Source organism: Notolepis coatsorum (assembly GCF_963971535.1).
Source record: "Notolepis coatsorum genome assembly, chromosome: 4".
Classification (NCBI taxonomy): Eukaryota; Metazoa; Chordata; class Actinopteri; order Aulopiformes; family Paralepididae; genus Notolepis; species Notolepis coatsorum.
The window spans coordinates 114,167,906-114,185,540 of NC_140168.1; the positions used below are offsets into that span (position 1 = coordinate 114,167,906).

The 17,635-nt window shown below is 44.6% G+C and overlaps 1 pseudogene across 1 annotated transcript in view; it reads left to right on the plus strand.

Annotated features, from left to right (window-relative positions):
- Nucleotides 1-17,635, plus strand: part of LOC311226656 (kin of IRRE-like protein 1) — a 223,499-nt pseudogene that overhangs the window by 135,461 nt on the left and 70,403 nt on the right. Inside the window, exons 8-10 of the transcript XR_014621046.1 lie at nucleotides 4,789-4,916; nucleotides 6,937-7,067; nucleotides 13,185-13,591. The product of XR_014621046.1 is annotated as a kin of IRRE-like protein 1 (transcript). The remainder of the gene's footprint in view (nucleotides 1-4,788; nucleotides 4,917-6,936; nucleotides 7,068-13,184; nucleotides 13,592-17,635) is intronic.

Below are 17,635 nucleotides of genomic sequence, written 5' to 3' on the forward strand. Positions count from 1 at the left end.
ATCACCCTGTAACACACACACAGTTACACACATCACCCTGTAACACACACACAGTTACACACATCACCATGTAACACACACACAGTTACACACATCACCTTGTAACACACACACAGTTACACACATCACCCTGTAACACACACACAGTTACACACATCACCCTGTAACACACACACACACAGTTACACACATCACCTTGTAACACACACACAGTTACACACATCACCCTGTAACACACACACACAGTTACACACATCACCCTGTAACACACACACAGTTACACACATCACCCTGTAACACACACACAGTTACACACATCACCTTGTAACACACACACAGTTACACACATCACCCTGTAACACACACACAGTTACACACATCACCCTGTAACACACACACAGTTACACACATCACCCTGTAACACACACACAGTTACACACATCACCATGTAACACACACACAGTTACACACATCACCCTGTAACACACACACACAGTTACACACATCACCCTGTAACACACACACAGTTACACACACACAGTTACACACATCACCCTGTAACACACACACACAGTTACACACACAGTTACACACATCACCCTGTAACACACACACAGTTACACACATCACTCTGTAACACACACACAGTTACACACATCACCCTGTAACACACACACAGTTACACACATCACCCTGTAACACACACACACAGTTACACACATCACCTTGTAACACACACACACAGTTACACACACACAGTTACACACACACACAGTTACACACACACAGTTACACACACACACAGTTACACACACACAGTTACACACATCTCTCCAGGGTTAGAACTTAAAAAAAAAAAATCCAGGCCTTTTTTTGCCCCCCTTAATTGATTTTCGGGGGCTTTTTTATTTATTTCGGGGGCACAGCATTTTTATGATGAAAATTAACATAAAGATTATAAAACATTGCCGAAATTTTTTTTTACAGTCTTCGTCCCTATGTTTGATAACGTAACGTTAATGTCTCCATATATAGGGCTCTACGCTAACCTCTTTCCCATTTTAACATTTTAACATTTTAATAAATAAAATCTAAATAGAAATGTAGGAGCACACAAAGAAATTTAGGAGCACAGTGAAAATTGTTCAAGTAACACAGAGTTTATTAACAAACTATTTATTACATGCATGTGTACTGTGCGTGTGCATACTAAGGGCTAAACATCTGTGCAAATAGCAAATACCACCAAAATCACAAATTGGCCCATGCCTACTAGACGCAAAGGATATCGGTTGTCAAGCTGCTTTTGTATGTTGTAGTGTTGTCACGATACCAACATTTTGACTTTGATACAGATAGGAAAGGCAATGGAATATATTATTAGATGACAGAACATGGAAAATTCTTTATACAATTATTTAATTCATTATAATTGAAACGCTATTGAATAATAGTTCATTAATAGTTAATACAATTATTCTGTTACAGCTACAACTGAGCTATAATTTATACGTATAGCTACTGTCCATCAATGTCTTCCTTTTGAATGAAATAGGTTCAGGAGAGAGAGATGTAGAGAGGCAGAGAGAGCGAGACACACACACAGATAGACACAGATATTCTCAGCCCCCCTTTCCTCTGAGCGTTCCCAGTGATGGCTTACTATGTGCGTGTGTGTATATGTGCGTGTGCAAACGGGAACGGGACACGCATCTGTGCAATAGCACACACCACCAAAGTCACTGGCTGGCCCACAGTGTGCGTGTGCTAACTTCGCTAACGTTATCCGCCTCAGTAACATTAGCTGCCTCGCCAGATTTTTCTTTGGGCTTCATGGCTGGCTGAATTTTTAGCGTTGTCTGATTCTGAATGTATAACTTGCCTATGGTACCGTGACTTCCAGCGTGTACTGTGTTTGTGTTCTCATTTCCTTTCACTCGCATGAAACCGCAGGAAACTCTACTGTGATTGGACGTTTATGCGCCTTGTGGAATGTGGGACTTGTAGTTTCTGAACTATTAACAGCAGAGCTGTTTGTAATCTTCACTTGCACACTGCGAGTAAATGATTTTTCCGGTTCGCACACATATTATTAGGGGAAAATACGAGGGAAATGCTCGCACTGTAGAGCATATATATATAATTAGTAAATTGTCTGGGCCTTTTCTTGCCCCCCTTAACTGATTTTCGAGGGCATTTGGTACATTTTCTAGGGCATTGTGCCCCAAGCCCCCGTTAATTTCAAACCCTGCGTTAGCCGCTGGCCAGCTCCACTGGAGCATTTGTGGTTCAGTGCCTTGCTCAAGGGCACTTGGGTGGTAGTTGTGGAGGGGGCGCTAACTGCTCTCTACCCTTGGGGACACAGCTGTCCTCTGTCTCTCCTCTGTCTCTTAATACATGCAGCTAGTAATAGTGTCTAGATGCTCAACGACAATAACACTATGTAACAAACCATCAAACACACTCACAGCACACACTTCCACACGTACACACTCACTTTAAATAAACAACTCACTGTAACACCCACTTTACCCACTTTAGACACTTTAACACACTTTATATTTATTGGTAAAGAGATTTGCACTACAACTCATACCTCATTGCACCTTACCCTAAGTTGTACCTCATCCCATTTCTGCATTGTACTGTATATTGTATTGTAACTCAGTTACTCGTTTTTTCTACTCTGTATTGTATATTGTATATATGTATATTGAACACTTTTGTTTACACTTGTTTATGTACTTTTGACTTTCTATTTTATACTTTATCTATTTTTTTATCTAGCATACTCTCAGGAGCAAAACAGAAAAAAAGCATTTCATATAAAAGTATTCTGTATTTTTGTATGACAACTAGGGGTGTAAAGGTACACGTATACGTACCGAACCGTTTCAGTGTGTACCGTAGCGTACCGAACGGCTGTGTAGTGTACCGAACGAATACAGCGGGATGTTAACCACTAACGACCGCCCACCGGGGGCTGTTTTTTTCACAATCTAATATAATTATTATTATAAAAAAGAAAAATTACAAGTCGATTATTAATTTCAATATAGAATATTCGTTGACAGCCCTACAAGTACAATTAGTTACTGCACACTACTACATCACCCCTGAGTGGAACATGGAAAGCCAAACTTTCCCCTACTGTACCGAAAACCGTACCGAACCGCTACTGCTACTGTTCCTAATTTATGCAAATGACATGTCGTCAGCTTGTGACTGCAACTTGTTCCTGTTTGCGGACGACTCAGCCCTGCTGGTCTCTGACAAGAACAAGTTACAGGTTGAAAAAACCCTCAGCTCGGAACTAGGCAGAATCTGCATATGGCTCGCTGATAACAAACTATCATTACACATGGGCAAAACAGAGTCCATTCTCTTCGGTTCAAATAACAAACTCAGCAAGACCGACGGCTTCTCAGTTACAGTGGGTGATAATATTGTCACAAGGAAAGATGAAATTACCTACCTGGGTTCCATCCTAGAGGCTAATCTCTCCTGTGACAAAATGGCATCCAATGTAATAAAAAAAGTCAACCAACGAACTCGATTCTTGTACCGGATCTCCTCTCTGGTAAACAAGAATACCCTGAAGACTCTGGCAGGAGCACTCATTCAGGGGTACTACGACTATGCTTGCACCTCATGGTACCAAAGCACCTCAAAGGCGCTAAAAACAAAATTACAAACATCTCAAAACAAACTGGTCAGACTACTGCTTGACCTTACTCCTAGAACCCACCTCACCCCTGCCCACTTTGACAACCTAGGATGGCTTAGAGTAGACGACAGAGTACAGCAACTTGCAATGGGCCTGGTCTACAAGATACACTACACGACCAAGGTACCCATGTACATGTCAAAATACTTCCCAAAGGTCAGTGAATACCACGATCACAACACCAGAGGGAGCTCCACAAATCATGTTAAACCCAGATTCGGCTCAAATAAGGGACTAAACACGTTTCGCAATTATGCCACATCAATGTGGAACGCCCTACCCAAAGCTGTAAAGGAATGTGGATCACTACCCACTTTCAAAACCTCTCTCAAGGGACACCTACGGGAGACTGCAATTCAACACTGGCCCCTGTAAATATCCTAACCCAACCCCCTCCAATGTACAGTCATTTACCTAGTATGGTTTTGTCAATAGTCCAATGTACAATTTTGTTTGTTTGTACAGTGTCTCCTCCCCCCCCCCCTCAATGTACAGTTTTACTTGTTTATACAGTGTGCCCCCCCCCCCCCCCAACCACCTCCAATGTAAATTACCCAGTATGGTTGTCAATATCCCAATGTACCCAACCCCCCCCACCCAACCTCCTCCAATGTACAGTTTCTACGTCAAATGTATATACTCCCTTTTCTTGACTCCTTCTGTATCACAAACAGTACTGTATTTGCAAATCTGGTATGTCATAAATGTATAGATGTAGCAGTACTGACTATCTGTATGTCATGTATGTCATATATGTCCTGATGAATTGAAAATGGGGGACCCTGATGTAAACAAGACGAAAGTCTTTCTCTGGTCTGCATCCCCTTAACAATTGTGTGTATTGAGCCGTACTGTATTGTACCCATTCTGCAATCTGTTAATAAAGTTTTCAATCAATCAATCAAAAACTTCAAAACCGAGGTACGTACCGTACTGTGGTGTTTGTGTACCGTTACACCCCTAATGACAACTAATAAAGAAACTTGAAACGTGTCTCTCTGTCTCCAGTTGGTCCTCCTGGTTAATACATGCAGCTAGTAACAGTGTCTCTCTGTCTCCAGTTGGTCCGATCCTCCTGGTGGAGCCGCAGCCCAAGACGGTGGACATGGACTCTGATGTCAGCCTGAACTGCAAGTGGACTGGCAACCCTCCGCTCACCCTCACCTGGTTCAAGAAAGGGTCCAACATGGTGAGAACAACCCTCTTAACCTCTCACGACCACACTACAAAGGGTTAACCTTCTGTAGTGTGGTAGTGAAAGGTTAACCGTCTGTAGTGTGGTAGTGAAAGGTTAACCTTCTGTAGTGTGGTAGTGAAAGGGTTAACCTTCTGTAGTGTGGTAGTGAAAGGTTAACCCTCTGTAGTGTGGTAGTGAAAGGTTAACCTTCTGTAGTGTGGTAGTGAAAGGTTAACCTTCTGTAGTGTGGTAGTGAAAGGTTAACCGTCTGTAGTGTGGTAGTGAAAGGTTAACCGTCTGTAGTGTGGTAGTGAAAGGGTTAACCTGCTGTAGTGTGGTAGTGAAAGGGTTAAACTTCTGTAGTGTGGCAGTGAAAGGTTAACCCTCTGTAGTGTGGTAGTGAAAGGTTAACCGTCTGTAGTGTGGTAGTGAAAGGGTTAACCTTCTGTAGTGTGGTAGTGAAAGGGTTAACCTTCTGTAGTGTGGTAGTGAAAGGTTAACCTTCTGTAGTGTGGCAGTGAAAGGTTAACCGTCTGTAGTGTGGTAGTGAAAGGGTTAACCTTCTGTAGTGTGGTAGTGAAATGTTAACCTTCTGTAGTGTGGTAGTGAAAGGGTTAACCTTCTGTAGTGTCGTAGTGAAAGGTTAACCTTCTGTAGTGTGGTAGTGAAAGGGTTAACCATCTGTAGTGTGGTAGTGAAAGGTTAACCTTCTGTAGTGTGGTAGTGAAAGGGTTAACCGTCTGTAGTGTGGTAGTGAAAGGTTAACCTTCTGTAGTGTGGTAGTGAAAGGTTAACCTTCTGTAGTGTGGTAGTGAAAGGGTTAACCGTCTGTAGTGTGGTAGTGAAAGGGTTAACCTTCTGTAGTGTGGTAGTGAAAGGTTAACCTTCTGTAGTGTGGTAGTGAAAGGGTTAACCTTCTGTAGTGTGGTAGTGAAAGGGTTAACCGTCTGTAGTGTGGTAGTGAAAGGTTAACCTTCTGTAGTGTGGTAGTGAAAGGTTAACCTTCTGTAGTGTGGTAGTGAAAGGTTAACCTTCTGTAGTGTGGTAGTGAAAGGTTAACCCTCTGTAGTGTGGTAGTGAAAGGGTTAACCGTCTGTAGTGTGGTAGTGAAAGGTTAACCTTCTGTAGTGTGGTAGTGAAAGGTTAACCGTCTGTAGTGTGGTAGTGAAAGGTTAACCCTCTGTAGTGTGGTAGTGAAAGGGTTAACCGTCTGTAGTGTGGTAGTGAAAGGTTAACCTTCTGTAGTGTGGTAGTGAAAGGTTAACTCACTCTCCCAATCACTCACTCACTCACTCACTCACTCTCTCACTCTCTCTCACTCTCTCTCACTCTTTCACTGACTCCCTCACTCTCTCTCTCACTCACTCTCTCACTCTCTCTCACTCTCTCACTCACTCTCTCACTGACTCCCTCACTCTCTCTCTCTCTCACTCACTCTCTCACTCACTCTCTCACTCACTCTCTCACTGACTCCCTCACTCTCTCTCTCACTCACTCCCTCACTCTCTCTCTCACTCACTCTCTCACTGACTCCCTCACTCTCTCTCTCACTCCCTCCCTCACTCTCTCTCTCTCTCACTCACTCACTCACTCACTCACTCTCTCTCACTCTCTCTCACTCTCTCTCTCTCACTCACTCTCTCCCTCACTCTCTCTCTCTCACTCACTCTCTCTCACTCTATCTCTCACTCTCTCTCTCTCTCTCTCTCTCACTCACTCTCTCACTCTCTCACTCTCTCTCTCTCTCTCACTCTCTCTCACTCACTCACTCACTCACTCTCTCTCACTCTCTCTCTCACTCTCTCTCTCTCACTCACTCTCTCACTCTATCCCTCACTCTCTCTCTCACTCACTCTCTATCACTCTCTCTCTCACTCTCTCTCTCTCTTACTCACTCTCTCACTCTCTCCCTCACTCACTCACTCACTCCCTCACTCTCTCTCTCTCTCTCTCACTCACTCTCTCACTCTCTCCCTCACTCTCTCTCTCTCTCACTCACTCTTTCACTCTCTCCCTCACTCTCTCGTTACAGGTTCTCAGTAACAACAACCAGCTGCATCTGAAGTCAGTGAGCCAGGCGGACGCGGGCCAGTACGTCTGCAAGGCCATTGTCCCCCGGATCGGAGTGGGAGAGACCGAAGTCACGCTCACGGTCAACGGTCAGTATAGACACAGCCGCTGGCATACTGGATTTATCACGCTGGTTTACACTTTTATTCAGTTATGTACTGGAACAGAACATAATTTCTTCCTATTTTTGGGGTGGGGTGGGGGGTTAGTTCCACAGTGACCAGGTGTCCCCCTTTTGGTTGTACTGTCCCACCATTTGACCAAATGTCCCGCGTCCCTCATATTGAGAGGATGTCCCTCTTTTCGAAGCCAAAAAAAAACATGCGTCTAAAAGCCCCTCCCTACAGACGGTAAACGTAGCAACCCGCCTCTTGTCCACACACATTGCTCTGATTGGTTATAGTACTTTAGCGCGCTGCTTGCCTGCTTGTGACGTGACTGAGTCGTGACGCTACCTCATATCGCAGATCTGATTGGTTATAGTAATTTAGCGCACTGCTCTGCTCGTGAGAGTTGAACTTGTGACGCTACCTCATATCGCAAATCTGATTGGTCAAAAAACAACAACATTACAAGCGAACTAGTTCAAGATGGAAAGCAGTAAAAAGAAACGGACCTGCAGTTACAACCAAGACTGGCAAACGACACATGACTGGGTGAGGCAGATGGCAGGCAATCCGCAGCAGGCTTTCTGTGTTTTGTGTCATAGTTCGTTTTCAATTGCGCATGGAGGAGAATACGACTTGAAGCGCCACAGTGGACGTGAGTCTCACTTGAAAGTGGTTCACCAAAAAGAAACATCCAGATCTATGGATACGTTTCTTTTTAAACCAAACAATGATAGCCAGACGGACAAGGTCACTGCAGCAGAGATAACAAGTGTCTATCACACAGTACAACACTCCCATTCATACAGGTCAGCCGACTGTGGTATGAAACTAGCTCCTGTCATTTTGCCAGACTCAGTTATTCTAATAAAAAAAATTACATTATCTATCTGTCCCACTTTGTCCCACCAAAATCTTACTGTTGTCCCACTTTGTCCCACCAAAATCTTACTGTTGTCCCACTTTTGGACTTTTTGCATCTGGTCACCCTAGTTCCACTTCCATCACTGTTTTGATCATAAAGGGATAGTTTGGATCTTTGATAGTTTGGATCTTTTGGACATTAAGTTGTATGAAATACTCACCAGTAGTGTAGTGGATACAAAGCCGTTAGCTTTACTTACTGAGTGCTGTGTCGGGGTTCTGGTCAGGTTCTGTTCAGGTTCTGGTCAGGTTATGTTCAGGTTCTGGTCAGGTTCAGGTTCTGGTCAGGTTATGTTCAGGTTCTGGTCAGGTTCTGGTCAGGTTCTGGTCAGGTTCTGTTCAGGTTCTGGTCAGGTTCTGGTCAGGTTCTGTTCAGGTTCTAGTCAGGTTCTGTTCAGGTTCTGGTCAGGTTCTGGTCAGGTTCTGTTCAGGTTCTGGTCAGGTTCCGATTGAGTGGGAAGCTTCAGACTCAGCTTTCATGTAGCTTAGCGTTCTATGAAGGTTTCTAAAGTGTAGCTTATAAATTACCTTATTATAGCCAATTCGCACATTTATATACAATATCTTTCAAATGGCCGAGTTCAATTTGGATTTTGTATCACCAGGCGTGCATGAGAATCTACTGTACGTTTTTATTTTCACCAGGGTGCAACCGTTTTGAAACAAATTTCAGATCTAATTGTTGCTGCATGCTAACAATAGGGAAGAGAAACTAACTGCGTTTCAATATTTGTCAATAACGTTACGTTTTGTGGTATATTATCCAGAATAATAAGAGTTATTAAAAAAATGCATACAGAACTATGAACCTTGAACCCCATAGATCTTTTCAGGAAGTGTAGTTTTGAAAAATTCCAACGCAGATCCAGAGCTATGAATGTCCTCTACAAAATGGCTGCAAAAAAAGACTTCGTCATTTTCCACCGCTGCCTGTTTGACACGTGGGTTAATTCCTTATTTATTTATTTATTTATTTATTTATTTATTTATTTATTTATTTATTTATTTATTTATTTATTTATTTATTTATTTATTTATTTATTTATTTATTTATTTATTTATTTATTTATTTATTTATTTATTTATTTATTTATTTATTTATTTATTTATTTATTTATTTATTTATTTATTTATTTATTTATTTATTTATTTATTTATTTATTTATTTATTTATTTATTTATTTATTTATTTATTTATTTATTTATTTATTTATTTATTTATTTATTTATTTATTTATTTATTTATTTATTTATTTATTTATTTATTTATTTATTTATTTATTTATTTATTTGTTTATTTGTTTGTTTGTTTGTTTGTTTGTTTATTTATTTATTTATTTATTTATTTATTTATTTATTTATTTATTTATTTATTTATTTATTTATTTATTTATTTATTTATTTATTTATTTATTTATTTATTTATTTATTTATTTATTTATTTATTTATTTGTTTGTTTGTTTGTTTATTTATTTATTTATTTATTTATTTATTTATTTATTTATTTATTTATTTATTTATTTATTTATTTATTTATTTATTTATTTATTTATTTATTTATTTATTTATTTATTTATTTATTTATTTATTTATTTATTTATTTATTTATTTATTTATTTATTTATTTCATTTTTATCTTTTTTTCTTTTTGCACTATTACAGTAGCCCAACATAGTTCCAAATAGCTCTTTTGCTTGTAATTGTCTGTTTCCTGTGTGTTTTTACTTATGCCCAAAATTGCCTTTGTGGATGAATACAATTGAATTGTGTTAGGTTTCAGGTAGGAGTTGAGTTCCATTGGACCTGTCTCAAAACCCTGCCCTCTTTTCTTGATCCTCCAATCACAGCTGTCGCTTACCTCTGACTTCCTCGTACAAACAAGGTTTGTACGAGGAAGTCAGAGGTAAGCGACAGCTGTGATTGGAGGATCAAGAAAAGGGGCAGGGTTTGAGACAGGTCTGTAGAAGGCAAGAAGGAGGCGGAGATGGTGTTGCTCTTCTCAAATATGGTGTTCTTTTTATTTTCAGAAACACGTAGAGCGATAATATATATGCAGCAAGAAATAACATAAAGATAGCCAGGCTACAACTGAGAGTAACAATGGTAAGAAAACGACTTCTCAACCATGAGAATAAATAACAACAAAACGAAATAATAACACCGGGCCAGATGTCCCACTTTACTTTGCTTCCAGTAACACTGTTGAAGATCCGACAACAGACAGAGAACAAGAGATTACTATAAATGCAAAACTCCCAGCAAACCACACGCAGTAATTAGTGACAACAAACCACAGGTGACAGTCAATCAGCGCTAATTACAGAGAACAGGGTGAGGTACTCCAGAATGGCAGTAGGGTTTCCAGTCCTGGGAGAGGACAGAAACCCAGAACGTTACAGAATTGTATTGAATTGTATTGAATTGAATTTACTTCAGGACTTAAAAAAAACCACCCACACTCCCAATAACCATCTCAGACCAACCCATAACTCTAACTGAATCATTCAAGTTCCTCGGCACCCACATCAGCAATAAACTCAAATGGGACATTAACACTTTGAGTGCCAACAACGCTATATGTCGTTAGTTCATGCCGACCGTTGAGTGCCAGTGACGACAAATTGCGTTTTTTTTTTTTTTGTTTTTTTTATTCGCGATTTGAATTCATATTTCATCAATCTAGTCTCACGTTAGTGCTGCAAACTCTCTCTGAGCTCCATTGGGAAAATACCGCCCCCTATCGTCTCTCCCTGTTGTACTGCACCCCATTGGATTAGACTGAATGAACCACATGCGGGGGGAAAAAATCCAGTTTCCTCATTTTACTTCTCCGGCAAGCCATCCGAGAGGATCCAAGTCATTGCCGAGCCACAAAACAGCGTGGAATACATATTTCCAGTACCCAGCGCTGAATCAATAAACGCGATCGATATTTGGAATGGCGATCAGGGATTGGAATAATCTTTTTGGAGAACATCTGATCTGAGGTAAGGAATCTATTTTACCAGTCTTAGGATAACCAGACCTTTTTTCACAGAGATATCAGCGTGTGCCATAAAAACAAAATGGCTGCCGTGATAGCTGTGTGAAATGACAGCTCCTGAAAAGTTTGTTGGATTTTATTGGATTTTATTGAATTTTAATGGATTTTTAACATGGAATTGTACTGCCAGTTGAAAAGGTCTGTTTTATTTAATCTGCTTTAAAAACAGTGGACTACTTATACTGTTTTTGGGAACTTTTCAAAAATTGTGCTCTTGCTTGTTAGCAGTAGCCTAGCCTAGCTGGCTCTGTTAGCAATTAGCCAAGAGCTGGAAGACCTGCAGTAGCTTAGCTGGATCTGCTAGTCCTGCTATCAATCCAGTCCAGAGTTGGAAGAATAATCTCCTGTTTACCTGCCCATCACAACCATCTTACTGCTGCAGTGTGGCTCGTCTATAGCCTAGATCTGCAGCAGAGGCTTATTGCCTGAGAGATATATTTTTTACTTTGGCCTGACTTGGGCCTCCAGCCTGCTACACCTGGGCCTCCAGCTCTACTGGGCCACTAGCTGCACCTGGGCCTCCAGCTCTACCTGGGCCTCCAGCTATACTGGGCCTCCAGCTCTACTGGGCCACTAGCTGCACCTGGGCCTCCAGCTCTACTGGGCCTCCAGCTCTACTGGGCCACTAGCTGCACCTGGGCCTCCAGCTATACTGGGCCACTAGCTGCACCTGGGCCTCCAGCTACACCTGGGCCACTAGCTGCACCTGGGCCTCCAGCTCTACTGGGCCTCCAGCTATACTGGGCCTCCAGCCTGCTCTACCTGGGCCTCCAGCTCTACTGGGCCTCCAGCCTGCTCTACCTGGGCCTCCAGCTCTACTGGGCCTCCAGCCTGCTCTACCTGGGCCTCCAGCTCTACTGGGCCTCCAGCTCTACCGGGCCTCCAGCTCTACTGGGCCTCCAGCTCTACTGGGCCTCCAGCCTGCTCTACTGGGCCTCCAGCCTGCTCTACCTGGGCCTCCAGCTCTACTGGGCCTCCAGCTCTACCGGGCCTCCAGCTCCACTGGGCCTCCAGCTCTACCGGGCCTCCAGCTCTACCGGGCCTCCAGCTCTACCGGGCCTCCAGCTCTACTGGGCCTCCAGCTCTACTGGGCCTCCAGCCTGCTCTACTGGGCCTCCAGCCTGCTCTACCTGGGCCTCCAGCTCTACTGGGCCTCCAGCTCTACCGGGCCTCCAGCTCTACCGGGCCTCCAGCTCTACTGGGCCTCCAGCTCTACTGGGCCTCCAGCTCTACTGGGCCTCCAGCTCTACCGGGCCTCCAGCTCTACCGGGCCTCCAGCTCTACTGGGCCTCCAGCTCTACTGGGCCTCCAGCCTGCTCTACTGGGCCTCCAGCTCTACTGGGCCTCCAGCTCTACTGGGCCTCCAGCTCTACTGGACCTCCAGCTCTACTGGGCCTCCAGCTCTACTGGACCTCCAGCTCTACCTGGGCCTCCAGCTCTACTGGGCCTCCAGCTCTACCGGGCCTCCAGCTCTACCGGGCCTCCAGCTCTACTGGGCCTCCAGCTCTACTGGGCCTCCAGCTCTACTGGGCCTCCAGCTCTACTGGGCCTCCAGCTCTACTGGGCCTCCAGCCTGCTCTACTGGGCCTCCAGCCTGCTCTACCTGGGCCTCCAGCTCTACTGGGCCTCCAGCTCTACCGGGCCTCCAGCTCTACTGGGCCTCCAGCTCCACTTAGCCTCCAGCTCTACTGGGCCTCCATCTCCACCTGAGGACCTCCAGCTCCACTAGGCCTCCAGCCTGCTCTGCCTGAGCCTACAGCTCCAGGATGACATCGGGCGCCGGTCCCCCACTGGAGTGTTCCACTACTGGCTGTTGCCAGATCGCCAAGCAGTTGGAGGATTTGCTGGAGCGGGTCTCCCTCCTCACCACCATCCATCTGGATGAGCAGAGACATCGGGAGACCATCCTGTCGGCTGACCTGAGAGAAGCACCCCCCCCCCCCCCCCCCCCGTTCGGCTGGATCTTCTAGGGAGAGCCTATACAGGAAGCAGGGAGCCAAGCCCAAGCTCTACAGCTCCACTCCTACTCACCCCCCTCCCCAGGCCTGGTCTAAAGTGCGGTCGAGGCGTAAGAGGCGAACCTGGGACTCTCGTCTTAGCCCTCCACCCCATGAGTCTCTCTCACTCTCCAACAGATTCAACGTCCTGGAGAGTGTGGAGCCTGACCACCGGACACCAGGGGCCAAGAGGAAACGTCCGGGGTCAGGCTCACCCACTCCTACGGCTAGGAGCTGTCTGGGCCCCCCACCACAGGAGCGGGAGGAGGATCTGCCAGCTACTCCTAGCATTTCTAGGCGCCCTGGTTTCCCGGTCTTCACCCCCAGACCGAAACCGACCTCCTCTCCCGGGGCGTGGGAGCAGGTGTTGCAGCAGACTGGTCATGCAGGAATGTCCTTCACTGCTGCTCCTGGTACCACGCCTGTAGCCGACACGCAGGAGGCGTGGATGGGTCCCCTGCCTCACTCTCTGAAGGATCCCCCTCGCCAGCCACGCCCCCCTCCCACTCGGAATGGTAAACCTCTACAGAGACCCACAAGGCATGGTGAGCCCTGCACCGCTCCCCCCCCCCCCTCCCTCTGTGCTTGTCATTGGGACTTCAATGGTGCGTCATGTGGCTGTCCCGAGGGCCAGAACCTACTGCCTCCCAGGAGCCAGGGTCTCGGACATCAAGGCAGCACTCCCTTCACTCATTAAGGACCATCCTCAGGCATCATCCATCATCATCCACTCCGGGTCTAATGACATTAGGTATCAACAGTCTGAGATATTGAGGGAGGACTTTAGGGCCCTGATCTCCACAGTCCAGTCATCTAATAAATCCTGCATTATCTCTGGTCCCTTTCCCTCCCCTCGGTATGGGGATGGCAAGTACAGCAGGATCCGTGAACTTCATATCTGGCTGAAGGGTTACTGTTGCCTAATGATGATTCCCTATATAGATAATTTCTATGTTTTCTGGAGACGTCCGGAGCTCTTTGCTAGGGATGGCCTTCATCCCAACTGGAATGGAGCCCGGCTGCTCTCCATGGGTATGGACATGGCTCTGAGATCCGCAGTGAGTGGGAGTAGGGAACTGGTCCGAAAACATAGAACAGTGGATGTGGCCTGAAATGGGGTGAGTCCGATCCATCTCATAGTTCCTTGTGTCCATGTTTTTAAAGCCACTCCCAGGGATCAGGCGGATCAAAGCCCTATTGATGGACCTACTCCTAAAAATATCTATGTTGTATGTGATGGTTTGTCACGTGGTAGGCGCAGTTATGTAGAAGAGAGGGGTGTGGTCAGGAGTAACCTGGTGGATCTTAAAAATGAGAGATATGTACACCCCTTGTCTCAGGTTTCTGTTCCCATAACCTCTGTACCTAATGATACAGTCTCTGCCACAGTTAGTCTGAACAGCCCATCTGCCTTCAAGGATAGGAAAGGGCTTGGCCTAATCCATTTAAACATACGAAGCCTCCTTCAACAACATAAGTTAGACCATCTGAACATTTTAGTATCTCAGGCTGATCCTGATGTTCTGGTTTTATCGGAAACCTGGTTAAAAAAATCTGACAATGACTCATCTGCAGCTTTACAGCACTATAATTTATATAGAAGCGACAGAGCTGGCAGAGGGGGTGGTGTTGCAATGTATGTAAAATCCTGTTTGTCTGTTTCAGTATTGAATACCATCACAGTTCCAAAGTGTTTCGAATTACTTGTGCTGAAGGTTGATTTGGGGCCTTGTAACTCTTTAGTTTTGATTGGTGTCTATAGGCCTCCCAAAGCTGAGGCTAGTGCTACTGATAAAATTATGGATATACTGTCATTATATTCTAATTCAGATATGCTAGTGCTGGGTGATTTTAACTTGGACTGGCGAAATGCTGCTTCTAGTTACCTGAAGGAGTTGAGTGGTAACCTCTGCCTTACTCAGTTGATTACTGAGAGCACTAGACCAAACCCTAAAGATCATGCTAAATCCATTCTCATTGACTTGATATTTTCTAACAGATGTGACAGGATCTCTGCTAGTGGTGTTTTTGATTTAGGCATTAGTGATCATTGTCCTACGGTCTGTGTTAGATCCACAAAACTGCTGAAATCAAGACCGCGTATTGTTCAAAGGAGAAATCTTAAAATCTTTAACCCCCAAACCTTTTTGGAGGACATTGCTACTAATAATAGTCTATGTTTAGCAGGGTCTGATAATGTGCAAACTGCACTGGATTCTTTTATAAAGACATTTAATTGCTTTGTAGATAAACATGCTCCTTATAAAAGGACTAGCTGTCAGCATTATTTTCTGAGCGGAACTCTGCGTGGTCACGTGCTAGACGCACTGGGGATACGCAAGACTGGCTTTCCTTCAGACAACTTAGAAATAGAACTACTGCAGCTGTGAGGAAGGCTAAATCTGATTACTTTTTAGACTTAGTCTCGAATTCCTACTCTAACCCAGCTAAATTCTGGGGTGCAGTAAACCTGTCAAAAAATAACCCGGCTACATTGCCATTGTGTATTAATGTGGCTGATTGTAAAATCTCGGATCCTCAGGAAATTTGTCTTGCTTTCAATAAACACTTCATTGAGGCTGGGTCCTTATTTGACAGGGTGTCTACTGGGCTGGCTCCACTGGATGTTGACTCTGACCCTAGCCCAATCTTCGATCATGCCTCGTGTGTACCTACATTTTCCTTCCAGCCATTTTCATCTAGTGAAACTCTCAATATCTTGCAATCCATAGACCCTAAGTGTTCTACTGGTGTGGACAATTTAGACTATTTTTTTTATAAAACTGGCAGCCCCTGTCATTTGTGAGCCATTGTCACACATCTTTAACCTTTCTATTGCATCTGGCATAGTCCCGCAAGTGTGGAAATCTGCCAAGGTGCTCCCCTTGCATAAAGGGGGGGATAGGGATAAGATGGATAACTATCGTCCTATCTCCAAACTATCATGCCTAGCCAAAGCACTGGAGACCTTGGTAAACAACCAATTAAAAACCTTTTTCTCAAGTTGCTCAGTGCCAAGTACTCACCAATCAGGTTTCAGAGCAAATCATAGTACTATTACAGCTGTTACTTTGGTCACTAATGACATTATTTCAGCCCTGGACAATGGGAAGCATTGTGCAGTTCTCTTTGTAGACCTCTCAAAGGCGTTTGATACAGTAGACCATCACTTGCTTTTGAATAGTCTAGCTAGCATTGGCCTGGATAAAGCCGCTTGTGCTTGGTTTCAGGACTATTTATCTTCAAGGTGTCAATCTGTGAATTCAGGTAACTTTCAATCTGATTTCCTGCCATTGTCTAAGGGTGTACCACAGGGTTCGGTATTGGGGCCAGTCCTCTTTACAATCTATATTAATGATATTGTTTCTAGTATTTCAGCACTAGCAGGTTGTCAGGCTCATCAAAAATGCTTCTGTCACCCCCCTACTAAAAAAACCCGGTCTCAACCCTGAAACCCTTGATAATTTCCGCCCCATTTCCAACCTCCCCTTCCTCTCAAAAATAATTGAGCGAGCCATTGCCTCCCAATTAAAATCCTACCTCGACAACAATAACCTTTATGATACATTTCAATCCGGATTCCGCACCAAACACAGCACCGAAACTGCTCTTCTAAAGGTCACCAACGACATACTCCTCTCTGCCGACTCTGGTTCCCTCTCCATCCTCATTCTCCTAGACCTCAGCGCTGCTTTTGACACCATCAGTCACCCCATCCTCATCACTCGTCTCCAGTCCTCCGTTGGCATCTCCGGAATCCCCCTCACCTTGCTCCAATCATACCTCTCACACAGGCACCAATTCATCTCTATCAACAACTGCAAATCCCCCACTGCCCCCATCACTCATGGTGTCCCCCAAGGCTCAGTACTTGGTCCCCTGCTCTTCATCCTCTACATCCTTCCACTTGGTCTGATTCTCCGCCAACATGGCCTGCGTTTTCACTGTTATGCAGACGACACTCAGCTCTACCTCTCCACCAAGACTATCACTCCAGCCACTCTCTCCACCCTCAGCACCTGCCTCACAGACATCAAAACATGGATGCAAAATAACTTTCTTAAACTAAACTGCAATAAATCAGAAATCATCATTATCGGTCCAAAATCCCTCACCAGCCACACCCAGGATTTCACCCTAAATATTGATGGTACCATTGTCACCCCCTCCACTCACGTCCGTAACCTTGGCATCATCCTGGACTCCACCCTTTCTTTCCTCCGCCATGTGAACCACATAACCAAATCGGCCTTCTACCACCTCCGGAACATTGCTCGTCTCCGCCCCTCCCTATCACTCTCCGCTGCTGAAACACTGGTTCATGCATTCATATCATCAAGACTAGATTACTGCAACAGCATCCTCTACGGCTCACCAAACACTATCCTCAATAAACTCCAATATGTCCAAAACTCTGCTGCCCGCATGCTCACCTCCACCCGTCGCTCTGATCACATCACCCCTGTCCTCCACGACCTCCACTGGCTTCCAATCAAATACAGGATACATTTTAAAATACTACTCATCACATTTAAAGCCCTCAACAACCTTGCCCCTCCCTACCTGTCCGACCTCCTCCACCGTCACAC